At 39.0% G+C, this 23,949-nt stretch overlaps 1 pseudogene; it reads right to left on the bottom strand.

Annotated features, from left to right (window-relative positions):
- Positions 1 to 4,111: 4,111 nt before the first annotated feature.
- LOC149178030 (uncharacterized) lies at positions 4,112 to 15,278 on the bottom strand (annotated as a pseudogene).
- Between the last annotated feature and the right edge of the window lie 8,671 nt (positions 15,279 to 23,949).

Here is a 23,949-nt window from a genome sequence, read left to right as displayed (position 1 = left end):
GATTAGTCAACCGTGGACAAAATCCATTAAATCTATAGAAAAAACCAAGTTTTGAAAAATATTTCGCAGTGCTGACAGTTTCATCCCCCATAGGGATATTGAAAGCAGGAGCTTCATGGACAGTCAAAACAACAATTCTTCAAGGACAGTCAAAACAACAATTCTGGATTTTAGCATGGCATTATAAGAAACCTAGACTTGATCTCCCTGAGAAGAAAGACTTGTAGAACAAGCTGCCATTTCTTCAAGATACACTAACTTCTCCACTGGACATGGGCATGCACCATTATGGACTGCAAAATCTTGTTACAAGGTGAGAGGGCCACACAAAAAGATCAACTAGATCAAAACCCTAATAGTAATCACGAGGTCTCTTGCTAAGAGATTTGCTTTCTTAACTCAATGCTATGCATTATTACATGAATTTTATCCTTTTAAAATGTATTTTGTAAACACTCCCATTTTTCATACAATCAACTTCAATTCAATACATTCTTATATAAAATTTATTTTTAAAAATATGTTTATACATTATTGAATTGTAATTTTTTTAAAAATAACTATTATTATATAATTAGTGTGATATTAAACACAGAAAATCTTGATATTAGGAAAACCCTTAATTCAAATATATAAACTATATCGAACAAAATTAACTTAAAAATTTGAAATGACATGCACACACATTATCGCAATGAATTCCAACCATTAAAAATGTTGACGACATCAAATTATAGAATTATACACTGCAGTTAAGGATGTGTGCGTGGAGATGGAGAGTATTGGATCTAACAGTGCTATAAGATGACTTCAAATTCAATCAGGCGCATCCCCGCAATCAGAACAGTATTTGCTATGTTATTTGTTTATGCGTAGTATGGGCCTGCAGGGCAGTAATGGGCCTGCTATTTCTTGACACCGCTATAAACACCATGAACACGTGACATTTGAAGGGGCTGTGCCTTCCTAATAAGATGAAATTTCCATGCACATTCCACTGGTTCGTGCTTTGGTCCCGCATGGTAATTAGGTCCACCGTCCAGGGTTCCACCTCCAAGCTTCCGGACTTTCGTCTGCAACTCTTAGGTCAACAAGCTGACCATGACTGACACTCCATCAAGGTAGACTCGGAATAATAAGACGCAGGACATGTAAGCACAGTATTGGTCACGTGCTGTAAAGCGACGTGTCTGTAACAGCAAATCACGCATTTCTTGTGCATTCCTTTCAACTGACAAGATGCATTACTTATATGTAAAATTATTGGCAGAGATTTCAATGCTTTTAGGTGGTACTCACAATTCATACCCGTCCAACAACGATACAACGGATTGCTGTAAATGTTATTGCTCACTGTGCATCAGCATCATTTTAAAAAGGGTGACAGCATTTTAAAAATGGTGACGGCAGGTGCTGTCCATTACCGTAACAAATTTTTGAAAAATGTACTAGTTTTTATATATATTATTTTTTTTTGCATGCTAGGTAATTTATTATAATTCAATTTTCAAACCAATAATGAGAACAAATATTTATGGTTGCTATTTGCCAGCCCAGGTTGACTCATCACCCTTATTCAAGGAAAAACGAATAACCCGCGACTCATTACTCAAGGAAAATCCCATCACCTGGAATAACCCGCTGATAGTCCGTAACGTGGCAGACTTTCACTCCTGCCAGATGCCTCTTGGTCTTGGGCCATTATCCTGTTTCCTATAGCCAAACAAAAACAGCTTAAAGCATACTTTAAGCCCAATCCATATTAACACAAAACCATTGTTTTTTCTTCGGAAAGAAAAACATAAAAATTTAATGGAAATCATTCATAAATTATATTAATTTTAAATGGACCATAGAACCTACAATTTTGCAGAGATTTTAAACGTATCATAAACATAATTTATTTATGAAATTCAATTGGGAAGATGGAGAAGAAAGTTAACTATAAAAGGGAAGCTTTATATAGATTTAGTATATTCTTATTTATTATAAGGAATTTGCAAGTAATTATTGATAAATAGTAATTTTTATAACAATGTTTTTAGGTTTCATTTCAAATATATCTTGAAATGTGTACTATTAAAAGATTTTATTTCTGCTTTTAAAAAAATTGAAATTTTTTCAACTTAGTAAAAAACAATTAAATATTTATTACAAAATTCAAAAAAAAAATTTAAATAAGAGTGATAAGGGAAAAAATATATATTTTCAGTTTTTAAGTATAAATTAATAATTGACCAGAATTGAAATTTAATATATTATATAATTTTGTTTTTGAAATTTTATTTTTAAAGTGACTTAAATATAAAAAATGGTTTTAGATCAATAGAAACTCTAATTTAGATTGCTACATGAACATGGAAGTAATGTGAAAAATAAGTAATTTTTAAATTTAGAGGGAGCAATGTTGGAATTGGAAAGGAAAAATCTTCATTATAGGGCATTTTGTTTATTAATATGGTTTAAAATTCTATTATAGGATGATTAATTACTTGATTCTCGTTCAAAAATAAAAAAGAAAAAAAATTAAATATTTTTTTTAATTATTTAAGTTTAGTTTAATGTTTGAATTTTAAATATTTGTCAATTTTAGAAAGAAAAAATAAATAAATTTATAAATTCGATTTTTTCTCAATTTTAATTTATATTTTTTTTGAAAACATTTATTTTTTATTATTAAATATATTTAAATATTAAAAATCTTAATATTAAATATCTATATATAATAAACTGACTAATCATATTTAAAAAAATTACGAAACTCTATAGATTTTTTAAAAAGATATATTTTTTATTATTAAATATATTTAAATAGTAAAATTTTTAATTTTATATATATATATTTTTGTTGTTATTCTACACTTTTTTAGATTTGAATTTTTGATTTCTGAGGAGACACATGTTCTTAACCATTAGGCCCACTCTATCTATATATATAACCTTCTGTACCAAGCATTCATACTCTACATTTGTTTGGATTTGAACTTTTGACTTTTTAGGAGGAAATACATGCTCTTAACCATTAGACCCACTCTCTCTCTCTATATATATAACCATTTGTACCAGAATTCAGTATAATCTACCTATACAATTTTAGTAAATTTTATTGTTTAAAATATATTGTTGAATGCATAGTAGATTTAATATCATGAAAAATTTATGGGATACTCAAAATGATGCAGATTAAACAATTTAAACTAAAATTTTTAAAATTAGTTATCCAATTTTAATTAAAATTAACAAGGCTAAAACAATCATTTCATTTATAAATTAAAATATATTTAATTTTTTTTATAAAACTGGGAAATTAACAACTTGTGATAGTGGGAAAAACTTTTGAGAAGCCGTCAAACATTAGAGCATATGTAGAATAGAATTACAATAATGAGGAAGGTAGTCTGTATTTTTTTTCATCTTTTCCATTTTACAAGTTTTTAAATCGCCAAAAGCAAAGGACAGGTAGTTGTTTCAACAAAGGAAAGTTTCATTTTTTCCATTCATCGTTTTTATTAAAAACAATTTTCGTTCACTTAAGTTCTAAGTTTATTTTACTCATTCTCATATTTTTTTTCAAAGTTTATTTTACTCATTCTCATATTTTTTTTCAAAGTTTATTTTACTCATTCTCATATTTTTCCTCATCATTTGTAAAATTCTATTGGTTTCAAAGCACAAATAAAAATAAACTTCTAAATTTTTATTATTTTATATTTCGTTTTTAAAATCAACGATTAAATTTTTAATAATAAAATTCTTAAGCCAAAAATAGCGAACGGAAGAATAAATCTCACAGTGGATTTCCTAGAACAGCCCAGAAATATTCACTGATTTCGAGCAAAGAGCTTTCAAAGTAACCGCCCCTCTTTCAAAGAAAAAAGGAACGATAGGCATAACAATTAAATCGACCTCATGGATGAGTGTTACAGTTATTAAAAACCCAAAATGATCGCCGCTTGAACAAGGAAAATCATAATAGATTAAGTACTAAATTTGGATAATTGTCGAATTCACTGTTACTTGTTTCAATATACAAATTGTTTTTGAGAATCGAAGCAAATAAATCTTGAACAGAAAAATCAATTTACAATTGCAGAAACTCTCAGAGATGGGCTCAACAAGCGAAGCCGGTTTCCTGGATAGTATCTAGGCGAGGTCTCCATGATCTGCTTTTGGAAATAGAGTACTCCCTAAATGCCATCTTCAACTCCGGATCATCGCAGAAAACTTTTCATCCATCGAACTACACCCCTCTTCGGGGAGGTCGTAAGTCGAATTTGTGCCTCTCTGCCGCTGCGCCGCCTTGGAGACCTTCTTTCTGGCGGCGGCGCGCAACCTCGCCGCCAAGACCACTAAATTCTCGGTCGACAGGTCGGAGTCGAGGAGTGAGAGTGGCAGGAGAAAGTAGAGCTCGCCCAGCTGGAGATCCTCGTCGGGCTGTAGCAGGCGGCAATTGACGGCGAAGAGATCACGCGAAGAGCACATGAAATGGCAGGGGTAGTTCTGCAGCACTCGCTTGACGCTAACCGGCGCCGGAAACTCGTCCAACTGGCCGTTGAGGTGGACGACCCTGATAGCCTCGAGACTCACCGCGTCCGTCCGCCGGAAGCATGAGGCCATGTGTCACGATCCCATCGAAAATATATATATATGATAACATAAAAAAATTTTTATATGGGTTATTTACTTTAACCCGTCCCTCTATTCAACCAAGGGCTTATGCATTCACGGCATCATTACAGGTTTATGCACTTTACACTATATCCAAACCTTAATAATACACATATACACTATATCCAAACTTTATTAATGCCCATATTACTCTTTACGCACATATGACTCACCTGACACAGTTCTATAAGGTTTATCGTAATACTTTGGATGTTAATGTTAAGTTCTGGGTTGGCACATCACCGGTTATACACTTAACCAGCTCCGGCCAGGTGGGGACGGAGACTTAACCCATCTCACCAACCTTTTCGCCAGGTGGCATAACCCATGTGAAGCCATGTGATCCTCGGTTGACCCGCTGGGGTTTCGCGCCAGACTCTCCCGCTTGAATGGACGATGGAGATACATTTCCTACATCGGAGGGTTCCGGTTCGCCCAAGGGTTTGGTGGACGATTCATATACTGTCGGGTCTTGTGGTTTGGTTCATTTTTGCAACACTGGTAAGGCCGAACCCTTACCCAGCTCGGCGGCCCTCCTCTGCAATGCCTGTCGGATTTACTTTGCTGCTACAGGTATTATTCAATCCTTACTGCCATGCCACTGGGTTTATTGTTCAGTTCTCGTATAGATAAATGCATTGCGTTCTAATTTCTTCGAATCATTCGATTGTTTTAACTGTCCATGATTAACTACAATGAAAATGGTAATGTGCAGGTGTCCTCCTCGATGGCCTCTTACCGCCTGCGGAAAGGTTATGCTGGCTCAACGCATACACAGGTGTGCTTCCTCCCTGAGGATAGATGATTTTCCCGTTATTACAAGGGTTTATACATAAGGATTGAATTCGTATCAGTCTCTTGACCAGAGGGTGTCTCATGGCTCTCTCTGTTTATGTCTCAGGTCCTGTATTCGTCCAAACCCTAGATTCGATTTGCAGTCGGCCACTTCATGCCTGAACCTGCATTTTGTTTAATTTACTTGGGTTTAGATAGAAAGTATTCTTGGCTTATAAGCCGCTTGTTCCATGTACATTTGGTCAAGATTTACGGTCCTCGGACCTGGACTAATTTTGGGTCGAAGTTTGTATATTTATCAGATTGTTTCCTGAGCTTTAAAGGTTAATAGAGATTCAGTATTTCGCTGTTTTGAAATACAGATATTTTATACCACTTGATGGTTCTATAGTCCTTCCATATGTGTTGTTTACTGTACTCGTCAGTATAAGCATGCAACTGGATGTTTAACATTTCTATTATTCCTTAATGAAGGCGCTATTCACAGTTTATTCTCTGTCGATCTGTTTCGAAGGCGGACATTGCCTTATGTGCTATCGATTCTGTCCTTGGAATAATATGCCTTCCAGTTAAATGCTCTTTCTCTGCCTAATATTGCGTTGCTACCCTATAGGGTTTACTATTCCGTCGGATACAGTAATCTGTTACAGGGTATACTATATGGATATATGTTCTTGAATCTTTATAGAGTTTATTGCACTCGTATGCAACTGGTTCATTAACAGTTCAATATGCGTTTCTCATGTTTGATTCATTACAGTTTTATAAGTAATCTTTGCATTGATACACTGTATAGCTTCAGGGTACATGGCCGTTACCACCACTGTGCTTGCCTGGACCGATACTTTACTCAGTCTCCGGCTATTCTGTGTATGGTTTTATGGTGCATCTAATTGTGGCGGGATAACCCCGGTAATTGTTTTTCCTTCAAGCCTTTACCTTATAAAGTTATATGTAAACGTCGTGACTGTTGCTCTTTTAGGTTTAAAGTTTTTGTAATATACATGCAACCCTCGACACAGGGGTCTATTATCTCTTTGTATTCACAGCACTGTTGTCTATGTTCACCGCTCTGGAACTTATTTATCATTCTCTACTGTTCTGGTAGTATGCTTTTATTACTGTTTAGCTGAGCTACATTCTGTAGCTGTAAAGTACTGTTTACTCATTTTATCCATATCCGTCTTGTACACTTCGGCTGTCTTCAGGCCGCCTAGGGTTTTGGTACTGTTATATATGAGTTAAATAACTAGAATTGTTTACCGTAGACGATTCTTTAGTTCACAGTCTTAACATCTAGTTTACAGATGTCTATTGAGCTGTATGTGCCATTCTATTTAAAGACAACTACAGTTCCGTTTGCATTTAGCTAATGAAGAAAAACACAGATTCAACTGTTCTCTGTATATACACTTTCAGTATTCTGTTTAACATTGTATAATTCTATAAAGGTTCATACCTGGTCAATCTGCTACAGGCGTTCTTTCTCCAGAGATTCACCTGCAATCAAACTTGCTCTTATCCTCCCAACCTTGAGATCCACGTCACGATGGATTCTCCCCCCGAGCCGTCTTGCAGGCCTGCAGCCCTCAACAAGACTCATGCACCTCTGTGCTTGGGTTATCTGGTCTTTACCAGACTTAACCCTGTCTTTCCTTTCTCTTTTCTTTCTTTGGAATCTTTTTCCTCCCCTGCCTGTCCCAACAGCCCAGGGGTTTTCCCTCCCAGGACTTTTCCTGTGTGAGGGGTAGTTCTTTCAGTTTCATAACTGATTCTTTTCTTTTAATAGAAAATCCTCTACCAAGAGGTTGCCAGCATTTCAAAATATATGTCATCCAATATATTAACTTTCATAATTAAATAATGTCATTCAGTAACAATAAGTAACCACTCCTAATAGTTTCTTACCACAGTAATTATTCTATATTTACAAGTTACCCGGGGTCATCACATCTCCCCCCCCTGGGATTGGACATCGTCCCGATGTCTATTCCCATTAAATAAATCTGGGTAAACTTTTCTGATGAGTTCCTCGTCTTCCCATGTAGCCTCCTCAGGCCCATAGTGCTGCCACAGCACTTTAACTTGGGTAATAACCCGTTTCCGCAGCCGCACTTCTCTCCGGTCGAGAATGCTCTGTGGTTCGACCAGAACCTCGCCTTCCGGTTCGACCTGCAGACAATCAATACCTTCAGTCAGTTTTTGTTGAGTATATCTGCATAATTTAAACAACCGGATTAATTCTTACCCGTACATCTTGCCACCGGATAACATGTTTAGGGTCATATACATATTTCTTTAGAACAGAAACGTGGAACACATTGTGAATCTTAATATGACTCGGCAAAGCGAGTTGGTAAGCCACCGGCCCCACTCTAGCTAAGATCTGAAAAGGTCCAAAGTACCGAGGAGCCAGCTTGGCGCATGCACTCCACTGCAATGTGCTTCTTCTGGCTTGAATCCTCACAAACACATGGTCACCAACCTGATATTCTGTGAATCTTCTTTTTCTGTCCGCAAAACTTTTCTGTCTGTCTTGTGCAGCCTTTAAGTTGGCACGCACCCTTTTCACCATGTCTTCCATTTCTTTAAGCATTTCCGGACCCAAACTCAGCTTGTCCTCAGGTCCACCCCAACTTGAGGGTGTGCGGCACTTCCGCCCATACAGGACCTCAAAGGGACTTAGTTGTGTTGACGTGTGATATCCATTATTATATGCGAATTCGACCAGATGCAAATACTCTTCCCATTGGTTTGGTTTCAGCATCACATACGCCCTCAACATATCTTCCAACACCTGATTTACTCGCTCAGTTTGACCATCGGTCTGCAGGTGATAGGCCGTGCTAAAGTTTCGCTGAGTACCCAACTCAGCGAACAACGTCCTCCAAAAGGTGAATGTGAACTTTACATCACGATCTGATATAATTACCTTCGGCAATCCATGCAATCGGAATACATTTTGCATAAAGAGGTGAGCAATTTGCACCGCCTTATAAGTGGACTGCACAGGTATAAATTGTGCTGCTTTACTCAGCTTATCAACCACTACCATGATAGAATCATTGCCTTTCTTCGTTCGTGGCAAACCAGTTATGAAATCCATGGAAATGGTTTCCCATTTCCACTCCGGAATAGGCAAAGGCTGTAACAGCCCCGCTGGATGCTGATGTTCCACCTTAATCTGCTGGCATTCCAAACACCGCGCCAAATACTCAACTACCTGCTTCTTCATTCCTGGCCAGTAATACTCCTTCCTAAGTGCAGTGACCATCTTTTGGTATCCTGGGTGGCCAGTGTAGTGGCTGATATGAAACTCGTCCAAAATCAGTCTCTTAAGGTCATTCGAGTCAGGTACATACAATTTTTTATTAAAATACAGCATTCCAGCACCATCTAGTGTATATCCTTGCTGTAATCTTCCATTAACGGATTGCTGTACCTGCTGTTTTAATTGTTGGTATTCAGCATCGCGACTTGCTGCTGTTTTTATCTGCTCAACCAGCGAGTTCCGCCACTTGCTGACTGAAAGTTCACATAAACATTGAACCTTCCGACTTAATGCATCAGCCACTCGATTTTCTTTGCCTTTTAAATGCTTTATTTCGAAATCAAATCCACTTAGGAAATCTGCCCAACGACCTTGTCTTGCATTCAGGGTAGGTTGGCTGAAGTAATTTGTCAAACTGTGGTGATCTGTTAACAACAGAAATTTCCTCCCTAGGAGGTAATGTCGCCACATTTTCAGCGCATGAATCACAGCTGTTAACTCTAGATCGTAAGCAGAGTATCTCTGCTCATGCTCTTTTAGTTTTCTTGATTCATACGCTATTACTTTTCCTTCCTGCATTAATACTCCTCCCACACCCTCCTTGCTTGCATCGGTGCACACCACGTAATCCTTATTAGGATCAGCTATACTCAGGATGGGTGCAGTGGTGAGTAAGTGCTTCAATCGTTCAAAGCTCTGCTGACATTCCGGTGTCCACTTAAATACCTTCCCTTTTTTCTGTAATGAGGTGATAGGGTAGGCTATCCTTGAGAAACCTTCCACAAATCTCCTGTAATAGCCGGCTAGTCCCATAAAGGATCTGATATCAGCTACATCCTTGGGTATGGGCCATTCCATAATAGTCTTTATCTTCTCCGGATCTACCGCAATTCCTTCCTTAGTAATCACATGGCCCAAATATTGGATTTCCTCTTTGAAGAAATCACATTTACTAAACTTAGCGTATAGCTGATGTTCTCGAAGAGTTTGCAACACCAACCTAAGGTGCTCTTCGTGTTCCTCTTGGGAACGAGAATATATCAGAATATCATCGATAAATATCAGCACGAACTTGTCCAAAAACCTGTGAAACACGTTGTTCATCAAACACATAAAGGTGGCAGGTGCATTGGTCAAACCAAAAGGTAACACTACAAATTCGTAGTGTCCGTAGCGTGTTCTGAAGGCGGTTTTGGCAATGTCCTCTTCTTTAATCCTGATCTGGTGATAGCCAGATCGCAAATCGATCTTGGAAAATACTTTGGCCCCCTTCACTTGATCAAAGAGTTCATCTATTCGAGGCAAGGGATATTTGTTTTTGATCGTGAGCTTATTTAGCTGACGATAGTCTATGCACATGCGGAGAGTTCCATCTTTCTTTTTAACAAATAATACTGGAGCTCCCCATGGTGATACGCTGGGGTGGATATAATTCTTATCCAACAGTTCTTGCAGCTGCATTTTTAATTCTGTTAGCTCTGGAACGCTCATTCGGTATGGTGCCCGTGACACCGGTGCTGCTCCTGGTGTTAGCTCTATAGTAAAATCTATGTCCCTTTTAGGGGGCAATCCTGGTACCTCCTCAGGAAAAACATCCGCAAATTCTCGTACTACCGGGATATTGTCCAGTGCAGATATTTTATCTTTCTGGTTTGCATAACCAACTTGAATAGCGTAAATCTGACATCTCTTTCTGAGACATTTAGCTAACTGGGAAGCAGTGATAGGTCGGATCTGTACAGGGTGTTTAATCCCCTGCAATTCTTGCTGCTGCCCCAAGTCATCCTTGTAATAGATGGTTTTGGTCTTGCAGTTTACCAATGACCAATGTTTTTCCAGCCAATCCATACCAATCAGGATGTCGTAGGATCCCAATGGAAGTACATTCAGGTCTGCTGTAATTGGCTGCCCTGCTATGCTGAAAGGACAGTTACTAATTTTGGCTAAGACTCGTCTCTTAGCTCCTGTGGCTAGCTGTACCAGCCATGGGTTCCTGAACTTTTCAGAAGATAATTTACACTGTTCTACTATTTTTGGGCTAACATAACTTAAAGTAGCTCTTGGGTCAATAAGAACAGCTATAGAAAGATTTGAAATTTTACCTTCAAACTCCACCATGGTCGGCTGGTATTCCGCTTGACGGTCATCCAAGGCTGCGTTAATTCTTGGCATTCTGCGCGCCACTTCTCCAACAGTTGATGCTTCTTGGATCTGAGATATTTGGTCCACTCCTTTACGCTGAGGGCAGTTCTTAACATAGTGCAGTCCTCCACAACCCCAACATTGGACTGGAGGTCTGGTCATCCCTTCAAGGTCTGACCTGGCAGGTGGTTCACTGATTCTGCTCTCACTTGGTTTAGTCCGAAAGGTATTCTTTGTTGCATTTCTGCTAAACTGTCCCTTACCAGCACCCTTGCTGCCATTACCACGACTCCCTTTATTATTACCAGCAATTCTGTTGCTCTTCCTTTCATTCCATTTTTTATTTGAAATGTCTCCTTTCTGTTTGTTTTGCTGATAACAGATTCTTGCCTTACGAATCGCCTCATCCATTGTTCTGGGATTATCAAACTCAATGCGTTCCCTTATATAGGCAGGTAGACTACTCACAAATCTCTGCACCTTGGCCTTTTCCTCCTTGATATAGGGTACGTAGCGAAGCAGGGAAGTGAAGCGATTAATAAATTCGTCCATAGACTGCTGTCCTAGCCTTAAATCATGGAACTCCCGTGCCTTCTCATCATAGAATCGCTCTGTTAGATATCTTTCTTTGAAGTACTTCTGAAATTTTTCCCATATTATGTTCTGCTCACTTACTCCTTTCACAATCTTGGTTTCTTCCCACCACAGGGTTGCCTTGCCTTGTAGCTGGAAGATGGCCAGCCGTGCTTTCAAATTCTGATCATACTCATACAACTGAAAATACTTATTCATGTTAATTAACCATGCTTCTACTGCCTCCTCTTGTTCCCCATCGAAATGTGGAGGTTTGATTTTTTGGAATTCCCCCTGTAATTCCATTTTCTGTCGTTTTGATGTTTGTTGTTCCAGCACGTTGTCAGAATGGTCCTCCTTTTCCTCTGAATTTTCAGGTGCAGTTGGGTAATTTCGTTCCTCAGTTGCCCTTTGCTGTTCTGCACTAGGATTGGCTAATGGTGGATTTTGTCTGTCCGACAGACTCTTCAATATTCTTTCCTGCTCCATTGTCAATCGCGCGTTGTCTGCTCGCAGACGCGCCATCTCGTTTTTCAGTTCTTGTACAGTTTCTAGTATCGCCAGATTGGTACTGCGTGTCTCTGCACCAAGCTGTACCCACAGCTCTGGATTTTCCCGAGGAATGCTGTCAGCTCCCTGCATTTCCTCCATCTCTATTGTTGACTGTTAGTGGATTGTTGTTTCTGTAATTATCTCCTAATTGATAAACAAGAAAATCAATTAGCTGAATTATTTCTTCCTCATATATGTACTATATGATAATCTTCCATGCAGCTGGATCTTACTGCTCCAGAGGCCACAGTTTTGAAACCTCTGCTCTGATACCACATTGTCACGATCCCATCGAAAATATATATATATGATAACATAAAAAAAAATTTATATGGGTTATTTACTTTAACCCGTCCCTCTATTCAACCAAGGGCTTATGCATTCACGGCATCATTACAGGTTTATGCACCTTTACACTATATCCAAGCCTTAATAATACACATATACGCTTTATCCAACCTTATTAATGCACATATCACTCTTTACGCACATATTACTCACTGACACTGTTCTATAAGGTTTGTCATAATACTTTGGATGTTAATGTTGAGTTCTGGGTTGACACATCACCGGTTATACACTTAACTAGCTCCGGCCAGGTGGGGACGGAGACTTAACCCATCTCACCAACCTTTTCGCCAGGTGGCATAACCCATGTGAAGCCATGTGATCCTTGGTTGACCTGCTGGGGTTTCGCGCCAGACTCTCCCGCTTGAATGGACGATCGAGATACATTTCCTACATCGGAGGGTTCCGGTTCGCCCAAGGGTTTGGTGGACGATTCATATACTGTCGGGTCTTGTGGTTTGGTTCATTTTTGCAACACTGGTAAGGCCGAACCCTTACCTAGCTCGGCGGCCCTCCTCTGCAATGCCTGTCGGATTTACTTTACTGCTACAGGTATTATTCAATCCTTACTGCCATGCCACTGGGTTTATTGTTCAGTTCTCGTATAGATAAATGCATTGCGTTCTAATTTCTTCGAATCATTCGATTGTTTTAACTGTCCATGATTAACTACAATGAAAATGGTAATGTGCAGGTGTCCTCCTCGATGGCCTCTTACCGCCTGCGGAAAGGTTATGCTGGCTCAACGCATACACAGGTGTGCTTCCTCCCTGAGGATAGATGATTTTCCCGTTATTACAAGGGTTTATATATAAGGATTGAATTCGTATCAGTCCAAACCCTAGATTCGATTTGCAGTCGGCTACTTCATGCCTGAACCTGCATTTTGTTTAATTTACTTGGGTTTAGATAGAAAGTATTCTTGGCTTATAAGCCGCTTGTTCCATGTACATTTGGTCAAGATTTACGGTCCTCGGACCTGGACTAATTTTGGGTCGAAGTTTGTATATTTATCAGATTGTTTCCTGAGCTTTAAAGGTTAATAGAGATTCAGTATTTCGCTGTTTTGAAATACAAATGTTTTATACCACTTGATGGTTCTATAGTCCTTCCATATGTGTTGTTTACTGTACTCGTCAGTATAAACATGCAACTGGATGTTTAACATTTCTATTATTCCTTAATGAAGGCGTTATTCACAGTTTATTCTCTATCGATCTGTTTCGAAGGCGGACATTGCCTTATGTGCTATCGATTCTGTCCTTGGAATAATATGCCTTCCAGTTAAATGCTCTTTCTCTGCCTAATATTGCATTGCTACCCTATAGGGTTTACTATTCCGTTGGATACAGTAATCTGTTACAGGGTATACTATATGGATATATGTTCTTGAATCTTTATAGAGTTTATTGCACTCGTATGTAACTGGTTCATTAATAGTTCAATATGCGTTTCTCATGTTTGATTCATTACAGTTTTATAAGTAATATTTGCATTGATACACTGTATAGCTTCAGGGTACATGGCCGTTACCACGACTGTGCTTGCCTGGACCGATACCTTACTCGGTCTCCGGCTATTCTGTGTATGGTTTTATGGTGCGTCTAAATTGTGGCGGGATAACCCCGGTAATTGTTTTTCCTTCAGGCTTTTAACTTATAAAGTTATATGTAAACGTCGTGACTGTTGCTCTTTCAGGTTTAAAGTTTTTGTAATATACATGCAACCCTCGACACAGGGGTCTATTATCTCTTTGTATTCACAGCACTGTTGTCTATGTTCACCGCTCTGGAACTTATTTATCATTCTCTACTGTTCTGGTAGTATGCTTTTATTACTGTTTAGCTGAGCTACATTCTGTAGCTGTAAAGTACTGTTTACTCATTTTATCCATATCCGTCTTGTACACTTCGGCTGTCTTCAGGCCGCCTAGGGTTTTGGTACTGTTATATATGAGTTAAATAACTAGAATTGTTTACCGCAGACGATTCTTTAGTTCACAGTCTTAACATCTAGTTTACAGATGTCTATTGAGCTGTATGTGCCATTCTATTTAAAGACAACTACAGTTCCGTTTGCATTTAGCTAATGAAGAAAAACACAGATTCAACTGTTCTCTGTATATACACTTTCAGTATTCTATTTAACATTGTATAATTCTATAAAGGTTCATACCTGGTCAATCTGCTACAGGCGTTCTTTCTCCAGAGATTCACCTGCAATCAAACTTGCTCTTAACCTCCCAACCTTGAGATCGACGTCACGATGGATTCTCCCCCCGAGCCGTCTTGCAGGCCTGCAGCCCTCAACAAGACTCATGCACCTCTGTGCTTGGGTTATCTGGTCTTTACCAGACTTAACCCTGTCTTTCCTTTTTCTTTTCTTTATTTGGAATCTTTTTCCTCCCCTGCCTGTCCCAACAGCCCAGGGGTTTTCCCTCCCAGGACTTTCCCAGTGTGAGGGGTAGTTCTTTCAGTTTCATAACTGATTCTTTTCTTTTAATAGAAAATCCTCTACCAAGAGGTTGCCAGCATTTCAAAATATATGTCATCCAATATATTAACTTTCATAATTAAATAATGTCATTCAGTAACAATAAGTAACCACTCCTAATAGTTTCTTACCACAGTAATTATTCTATATTTACAAGTTACCCGGGGTCATCACACCATGGATCCCATAAATGTTGTATGCAAAAGGCAGTTGCAAATTAGATGAGCGGCGAAAACAGGATTGTGATAATCGAACTGTGTGGACAAACGTAGGGTACGCCAACTGCCTGATAATGGATAAAGGGCGTAGATTGTGGGCGAAATTGGAGATTTATTTAGCCGCTGGGCTGATTGAGAGCCTGAAGGCCGACTGAACTAAACTTTGGGCGATCGCAGAATTTGTAAGGGGGGATTTTGTCGCGACTCCGGGTTGGCATAAAGAATAAGGAGAAAAGATGTTGAGTCAGCGGGATGGTGTTAAGGACACGTCATATCACAGATCAGCGACGGATAAATATTACGTATCCTCCGAGAGAGTATTTGAAATCCCGAAAATACGTGGAAACCACAACAAATATTAGCAACCTGTAATTTTTTATTACATACGTCCTCGTATTTTACATATCAGTATGGTTCAGAGGTATAAATATGTCATGTCCTAAAAAAATAATAAAAATATTTTTATTAATGTTAATCAGAACATTAGTTTAAATTTTAAATTATATATAATTTTTTAATTTTATTAATGGATTAAGATTAATTATTAAAATATAACTATATACTATTACACCTAGAGGTACTCTACAACCCAATATAAGGATAGATCTCAAGTAAATGTAAATGTAAATGTAATCATTTAACAGGTAATGGGAGTAAATCTCACTTAAATGTAAACATTTAACACATAATGGGAGTAGATCTAACGTAAAATAAACATTTAACATGTAATGTTTAATATTTAACATTTTTAATCTAATGTTCACCTTGTTTAAAAATTAGTCTAATCATTATTATGTATAAAGACAATATAAATTTAAAATATAAAGAGTTTTACTAACACTCAAAAAGAGGTATGATAAATAAATATAAATATAAATAAATCTTTTTTTTAAATATATTTATACTATAAACCTATTTATATTTAAGAAAACTCAAAAAAAGGTTTTATTTAGGTGAAGCTTATGGACCAAATACCATTTTAATACCATGGGCCAAATCCCATGGTAAATAAAAAAAGAGGTATGACAAATAAATAAAAACATAAATAAACCAATGGTTTGGTAAATAAATAAAACTTCTTTTTATATTTACGAACACTGAAAAAAAGGTTTCATTTAGGTGAAGTCTATGGCCCAAATACCATGGGCCAAATTATTATTAATATGATGCAAAAAAATATAACCCTAATATTAATATTATTATTAAATCTAATATTCATATTAATATATTATAAATTAATATTATTGAATTTAATAACTTTAAATAAAACAATTTTTTTTTATATTATAATATATATTAAAATATCATGATATATATTAACTCTAGATATATATGGGAGGGAAGAACAAAGACATAGGGTGATAGAGGTGGAGAGATAGGGTGTAATGACCCCAGACAATGTAAATGTGAGATTTTACTGTGGTAAAAGACAGTATGACGGTTATTGTTTTATGTTTTAAACAAAACTGTGACAAACTATTTTATTAAAGTAATTTTAAATATCTTCTTGAAATGCTGGCAGCCTCTAGGAGGTGGAATTTAAAAGAAAGAGATCAGTTATGATAATTGATGGAAAAATACCCTCCCAAAAACAGGAAAAATCCTGACTGTAGGGGGAGTTCTGTGCTGTTGGGACAGACAGAAGAAATCTTTCCTAAGAAAAGAGGAAGAGAAATGCAAGAGAAAAAAAAGGTTAAGTCTGGTAAAGACCAGATAACCAGGCACAAGGTGCACAGATCTTGTTGAGGGCTTGAGGCCTGCAAGACGGCTCGGGGGGAGAATACCATCTGAGAGATGGATCTCATGGCTGGGTGGTAGAGCAGAATCAAGATACAGAAGACTTGCTTAAGTATCTGTTCATAACTCTGGCGAACCAGGTATGGATTCCAACTGCAGAGTCTTCATTGAAACTAAAGTCAGGAATGAATAGTAGACTGTCAGAGATTAGATGACAACTGTGTTTCATTTCCAAGATTACTGTTATGTTAGTGATATAACTGCCTAGATGTAGTTAAGTATGGACGGGCTATTAACTGTTAGGCATGACCGAGAGCTTGCTAACTGTTAATGTAGCCACACAAGTGTGGTTCGATTAAACCACAGATTATTGAATGATTCTCATAATGCAAAGTAGCCACTGAAACCGAGTTAGTTTCAGACAGGAAAAACAATTAATGGAACCAGCAGTCTAGAATCCTGTATACAGACCAATAATCATCAAACTAATCTCTATCATGAACAAACTGAAAAACATTCGAGCCTGAGTATTAATACCCGGGGTAGGTCCGGAGGCGATATACATAAGAGACCGAAACGAATATATGCAAATGGTTACACTGTTGAATAGTGGAAAACTATTATACTATTCCATGTTCAGAAGTAGTAAACATATGCGGCAAATGCATGAAATAAAGAACCATATTCTGACAGTTACCACCTTGTTATTATATAGCAACATTTGCGACTACAGCCACCCAAGAATCAATTCCACATATAAATGATAATGAATCGAGCCGACAGATCAAGGGAAATCCTGTTGTGACTGTAGAAATACTTATACGTGCATATTAATCGACTTGCTAAATGAAAGAAATACAATATGTCGGTTACAGCAAAATGATTATATCTATAGCAAACCATATTGACAAAAACATATGATAACACTGGAACGTTTTCCTGGAAACTGTAACGAAAACGTAATGGAAATCTAGAGCTCTGCCGTCGCTGAGACGAGCAGATTATCACAGGTAGAGTTAGAAAGAGCAGTGAATAAGGAAACCCTAACCGGGATTTGTATTCAAATACACAAACCATTCACATAGCGCTGCCCAGAATACGGGCAACCCGAGAGGGTTTGAGCAAAGCCATACTCTGAAATACATATATACATATGAACCAAAAAGAAAACAAAGGCCTTAACAGTAAAACCTTGGATCGGTATTGTCATGCAATTTCATATACAGAGAATTTACAAAAAATTAGGACAATCTGTGCTTGTAACAGAACTGTGCACCAGGGCCAGACCCTGTACATTATCAATAGCGAATGTTGAAACTCCAATGTCGAAAATACTGAAAAGGGGCGAACACCCATAACAAACTAAACTATAAATGGAAGAGATGGAGTACACGGGTCGCTATGGACTGTGCGCCCGGTACTGAATATAGTTCCAATAATGAACGAACGTATGTAAACTGTGAGGGTCCGCATGGGAATACCTCAGCGAACCAAAGGAGGGATAACCTGTGCTCGATCGACGGACTACCATAGTTCAACCACACGGATATATCAAAAGCGAGGAACTATTGAGTTCTCATCTACAGGAGAAAGGAGTAAAGAGGGGTTTTCACTCACCTGAGACCGTCGAGAGATAGTGCTGTTGAGCCTAAGGGCTGTGATGCAGTTGGAGGAGAGCCATCGGACCCATCTGCACATTTTGCCAACAAGAGAATATATGAGATTGAACCGTGAGCAGTAACAGTTAAAAGCATGCCGAGAAGCAAACTGTAAATAAAATTGAGAACCATTACCTGTGCAGGTGTAAGCCGAGCGCTTCACTATCATCTGAGCATGGGTGAGGAGCAAATCCGAAGCTGGAGGTCTCGATCCGGCATCGGAGCACCGAGAGAAGCCGAAGAGAACGACGAAAATGAGTTCTGGGCTCGACCTTGTGGGATTTTGAGCGGCCCTAAAACCCTCGACCCCTTCCATCCGTTCGATCTGAGCCTTAGATCCTGGCCGTCGGTGTATAGCGGGAAACCATAGTGGGGTAACCGAGATACTCAATCCCGAGGCGTTGTATGGCGGGCTGGGCAAGTCACGCCACCTGTCAAGCGGTGGACTAAGCTCTGAAGATTGTCAATGACCTGGCGCCTGCAATGGCTGCGGTCGGACCACCTAACCCCGCGTGAATTAATATATATGTATTGGGCAGGGTCATAGGGGTAGGGGTTTAGGTGTGAATCAAATACGGTCAATCCATTTATAATACGAAGCATATAAAACATTGCAGCGAATAACCAATATCGTAAGATGTTAAAGCCGACAGCGTAAATTAACATTATTACATAGTATGAAAGTTGGTAAGTGCACCAGCGTAAGTTCACATTGTTACATGGTAGAAAGGTTGGTAGATGCATCATGGTTACCATTACTTATGTACAGTAACACTTGGTGATGAGATATTCCACGCAGTAAATTAATCTATATGGTAATCGTAATTTTTTTTTTATGTATGGTTTAGAGACGTGACAGTTTGGTATCAGAGCCCAGTTTCAACACTGTGGCCTCAAGGAAGACCTGTTTCTTTGTGCAGAAGATTATACCATGTATACATATAAAGATTAATAAATTAATTGACTGCTGTTTCTGTCTCTTTAGGGGTGAGATACAGGAATTTAACAACTGATAGTTAAGCCAGGAAAGGATAGCAAAATGCAAGGAACCGGCAGTAACCCTCGGGAGAACCCAGAGCTGTGGGTACAGTTGGGTGAGGAAACACGAAGTACCAATCTTGCAATACTAGAAACTGTTCAGGAGTTGAAAAACGAGATGGCAAGATTGCGAGAAGACAACGCACGTTTAACAGTGGAATAAGAAAGAATTCTGAAGAGTTTGTCAGACAGGCAAAATCCACCTCTATCTAACCCCAGGGCAGAATAGCAGAGGAGGACAGAAGAACAAGACTATCAGATTGAACCAGAAAATTCAGAAGGCAAAGAAAATCATTCTGACAATGTACCAGAGCAGCAAACCTCAAAAGGTCAGAAAATGGAGCTGCAGGGAGAATTTCGAAAGATTAAACCCCCACATTTTGATGGCGAACAGGAGGAAGCAGCTGAAGCATGGTTAATCAATATGAATAAATATTTTCAGTTGTATGAGTATGATCATAACTTGAAGGCGAGACTAGCTATCTTTCAGTTACAAGGTAAGGCAACCTTGTGGTGGGAGGAAATCAAGATTGTCAAGGGGGTAAGTGAACAGACCATTACATGGGAGAAGTTTCAGAAATACTTTAAGGAAAGGTACCTGACTGAGCGCTTCTACGATGAGAAGGCAAGGGAGTTCCATGATTTAAGACTGGGACAGCAGACTATGGACGAGTTCATTAACCGCTTTACCTCTCTGCTACGTTATGTACCTTATATCAAAGAGGAAAAGGCCAAGGTACAAAGGTTTGTGAGCAGCTTACCTTCATATATAAGAGAGAGGATTGAGTTTGACAATCCTAGGACCATGGATGAGGCTATTCGAAAAGCAAGAATCTGCTACCAGCAGAGTAAACAGAAGGGGGATGCTTCAAATAAAAGATGGAGCGAAAAAAGGAGTAGTCGGATGGTTGGAAACAGCAAGGGAGGTCGCAGCAGTGGAAGTAAGGGAGCTGGTAAAGGACTTAACAGTAGATCTGCAGCAAAGAGTGCGCCCCGGGCTAGGCCAATAAGTGAATCTAGAGTAAGTGAGCAGCCTGTTAGACCAGAAGGTGAAGGGATGACCAGACCACCAGTTCAATGTTGGGGTTGTGGAGGACCTCACTATGTTAAAAACTGCCCACAGCGAAAGGGGACAGACCAGATATCCCAAATCCATGAAGCTTCGACCGTTGGGGACGTGGCACGTAATGTACCCAGAATTAATGCAGCTTTGGAGGACCGCCAAGCGGAATACCAGCCGACTATGGTTGAATTTGAAGGTAAAATTTCAAACCTTTCTATAGCTGTTCTTATTGATCCAGGAGCTACTTTAAGTTATGTTAGCCCAAAGATAGTAGAACAGTGTAAGTTACAATCTGAAAAATTCAAGAATCCGTGGTTGGTCCAGTTAGCTACCGAAGCCAAGAGACGGGTCTTGGCCAAGATAAATAACTACTCTCTAACCATAGCAAGGCAGCCAATAGTGGCAGACTTAAACATACTTCCTTTGGGTTCATATGACATCCTGATCGGGATGGATTGGCTGGAGAAACACTGGTCATTAGTGAATTGCAAGACAAAAACCATATGCTATAAAGATGACCGTGGGGAGCAGCAGGAATTACAAGGAATCAAGCATCCTGTACAGATTCGACCCATTACAGCATCCCAGTTAGCTAAATGCATTAGAAAGAAATGTCAAATTTATGCTATTCAGGTGGGTTACGCAAATCAGAAAGGAAAAACTGCTACGCTGGGTAACATTCCGGTGGTACAAGAACTTGCAGATGTTTTTCCCGAGGAAGTACCGGGATTACCACCTAAAAGAGATGTGGACTTCACTATTGAGTTGATTCCGGGGGCAGCACCCGTGTCACGGGCACCATACCGGATGAGTGTACCAGAACTAACAGAATTAAAAATGCAACTGCAGGAGCTGCTGGATAAAAATTACATCCGTCCCAGTGTATCACCCTGGGGAGCCCCAGTGTTGTTTGTCAAAAAGAAAGATGGAACTTTTCGGATGTGCATTGATTATCGTCAGCTGAATAAGCTCACGATTAAAAATAAATATCCTTTGCCTAGGATAGACGAACTTTTTGATCAAGTGAAGGGGGCAACGGTATTCTCTAAAATCGATCTGCGATCTGGTTATCATCAGATCAGAATTAAAGAAGAGGATATCGCTAAGACAGCTTTCAGGACGCGTTATGGGCATTATGAGTTCGTGGTGCTACCTTTTGGTCTGACCAATGCACCTGCTACCTTCATGTGTTTGATGAACAGTGTGTTTCATCGGTTCTTAGATAAATTTGTATTGATATTCATAGACGACATTCTGATTTACTCTCGATCAAGGAAGGAGCATGAGGAACACCTTAGAGTGGTGCTGCAAACTTTGCGAGAACATCAATTATATGCAAAGTTTAGTAAATGTGATTTCTTTAAGGAGGAGATACAATACTTAGGCCATGTAATCACCAAGGAAGGGATTGCAGTAGACCCTGAAAAAATCAGAACTATAATGGAGTGGCCCATACCAAAGGACGTGGCAGATATTAGGTCCTTTATGGGGCTAGCAGGTTATTATAGAAGGTTTGTGGAAGGCTTTTCAAGGGTAGCATACCCTATCACCTCCTTACAAAAGAAGGGAAAGATATTTAAGTGGACCTCAGAATGTCAGCGGAGCTTTGAACAGCTTAAGCACTTACTCACCACCGCGCCCATTTTGAGTATAGCTGATCCTAATAAGGATTACGTGGTCTGTACTGACGCAAGTAAAGAAGGGGTAGGAGGAGTGCTGATGCAAGAAGGAAGAGTAATTGCTTACGAATCAAGGAAACTAAAGGAACATGACCAGAAATATTCTACTTACGATTTGGAACTGGCAGCTGTTATCCATGCACTGAAAATGTGGCGACATTACCTGTTGGGAAGAAAATTTCTGTTGCTGACAGACCACCACAGCTTAACAAACTATTTCAGCCAGCCCACCTTAAATACGAGACAAGCTCGTTGGGCAGATTTCTTAAGTGGGTTTGACTTTGAAATTAAGCATCTCAAGGGAAAGGAGAACCGAGTAGCTGATGCATTGAGTCGGAAGGTACAATGCGTGTGCAATATTTCGGTCAGTAAATGGCAGAGTACCCTACTTGAAAAGATAAAAATAGCAGCTGATTGAGATCCTGTTTACCAGCAGATTAAGCAGCAGGTACAGCAACTTTCTGGTAAGGAAACACAACAGGGATATGAGCTAGATGATGCAGGAATGCTGTATTTTAATAAAAGGCTGTATGTACCCAATGAAGATAGTCTTAGAAAACTAATTCTGGACAAATTTCATATCAGCCATTATATCGGGCATCCAGGGTACCAGAAAATGGTCACCGCACTTCGGAAGGAATACTACTGGCCAAAAATGAAGAAAGAGGTTGCCGAGTATCTAGCGCGATGTCTAGAATGTCAACAAATTAAGGCGGAGCATTTGCATCCAGCAGGGCTGCTACAACCTTTACCCATTCTGGAATGGAAATGGGAGACTATTTCCATGGACTTTATAACCGGACTGCCTTGAACGAAGAAAAATAATGATTCCATTATGGTAGTAGTGGACAAGTTAAGTAAGGAAGCACACTTTATACCCGTGCAATCCACATATAAAGCAGTGCAAATTGCTCATATTTTCATCCAAAATGTGTTCAAATTGCATGGACTTCCGAAGGTAATAATCTCTGATCGTGATGTTAAGTTCACATCAGCCTTTTGGAGGACATTGTTTGCTGAACTGGGAACACAGCTGTTATCACCTAGAACTGCAGTCACATGTATATAAGTTTTGTCCAAAGTTTCATTGTCAAAAATGGGTGTCAAATGGTTGTTATCCTATGTTTACCACTTAGGGGTCATGTTTTTCAATGATATTAATGAGAATCATTTTCAAAACCGTTAGTCATCCTTCATCGTGATTGAATAAGACATCTCTTATCTCGTATATGTCATGTGTCCTTTTCGCATTTTCGCAGCGCAGTTTGATTGGTTGATTTTGCAGCGCAATGATGTTTTAGCCTTTTCGTAGCGTCAGCCATTTCGCAGCACATGTCGCTAAATTATAACTGTCTGCGCTACGAAATCGCGGATTCGAGGATTTTCGCAGCGCATATTCGTAAAATGTCATGTCCAGGGATGAGTCATTGTGTCCGTTCGGTTGTTGTCAGTTGGTGTACCTTCCAAGCACTTACGAGCCATCATTCCACCAATAGGTTCATAAGTCATGCACATTAAGTTCGTTTAAACGGTTTTGTCATATATGGTTGTGTCATGATGTTTGTTAATATTGCATGGAGTGGCCAGCTTATATGTTAAGACATTTGAATTGAAAATGAACCCGAGTTTCTTCTTCAAGAGAGCCTGATTGCAAGCGAGCCTGCGTTCTAAAATTTGAATTTTCTTTTCGAGTTGAGGCTGGTGGTGTTTTGTT

The sequence above is a fragment of the Pinus tabuliformis genome, chromosome 4_1 (assembly GCF_031772625.1).
Source record: "Pinus tabuliformis cultivar Carrire ecotype Pingquan chromosome 4_1, CPIR1, whole genome shotgun sequence".
Lineage (NCBI taxonomy): Eukaryota > Viridiplantae > Streptophyta > Pinopsida > Pinales > Pinaceae > Pinus > Pinus tabuliformis.
The sequence above is the reverse complement of the archived record's forward strand: the minus strand, read 5'-3'. Positions and strand labels throughout refer to the sequence as shown.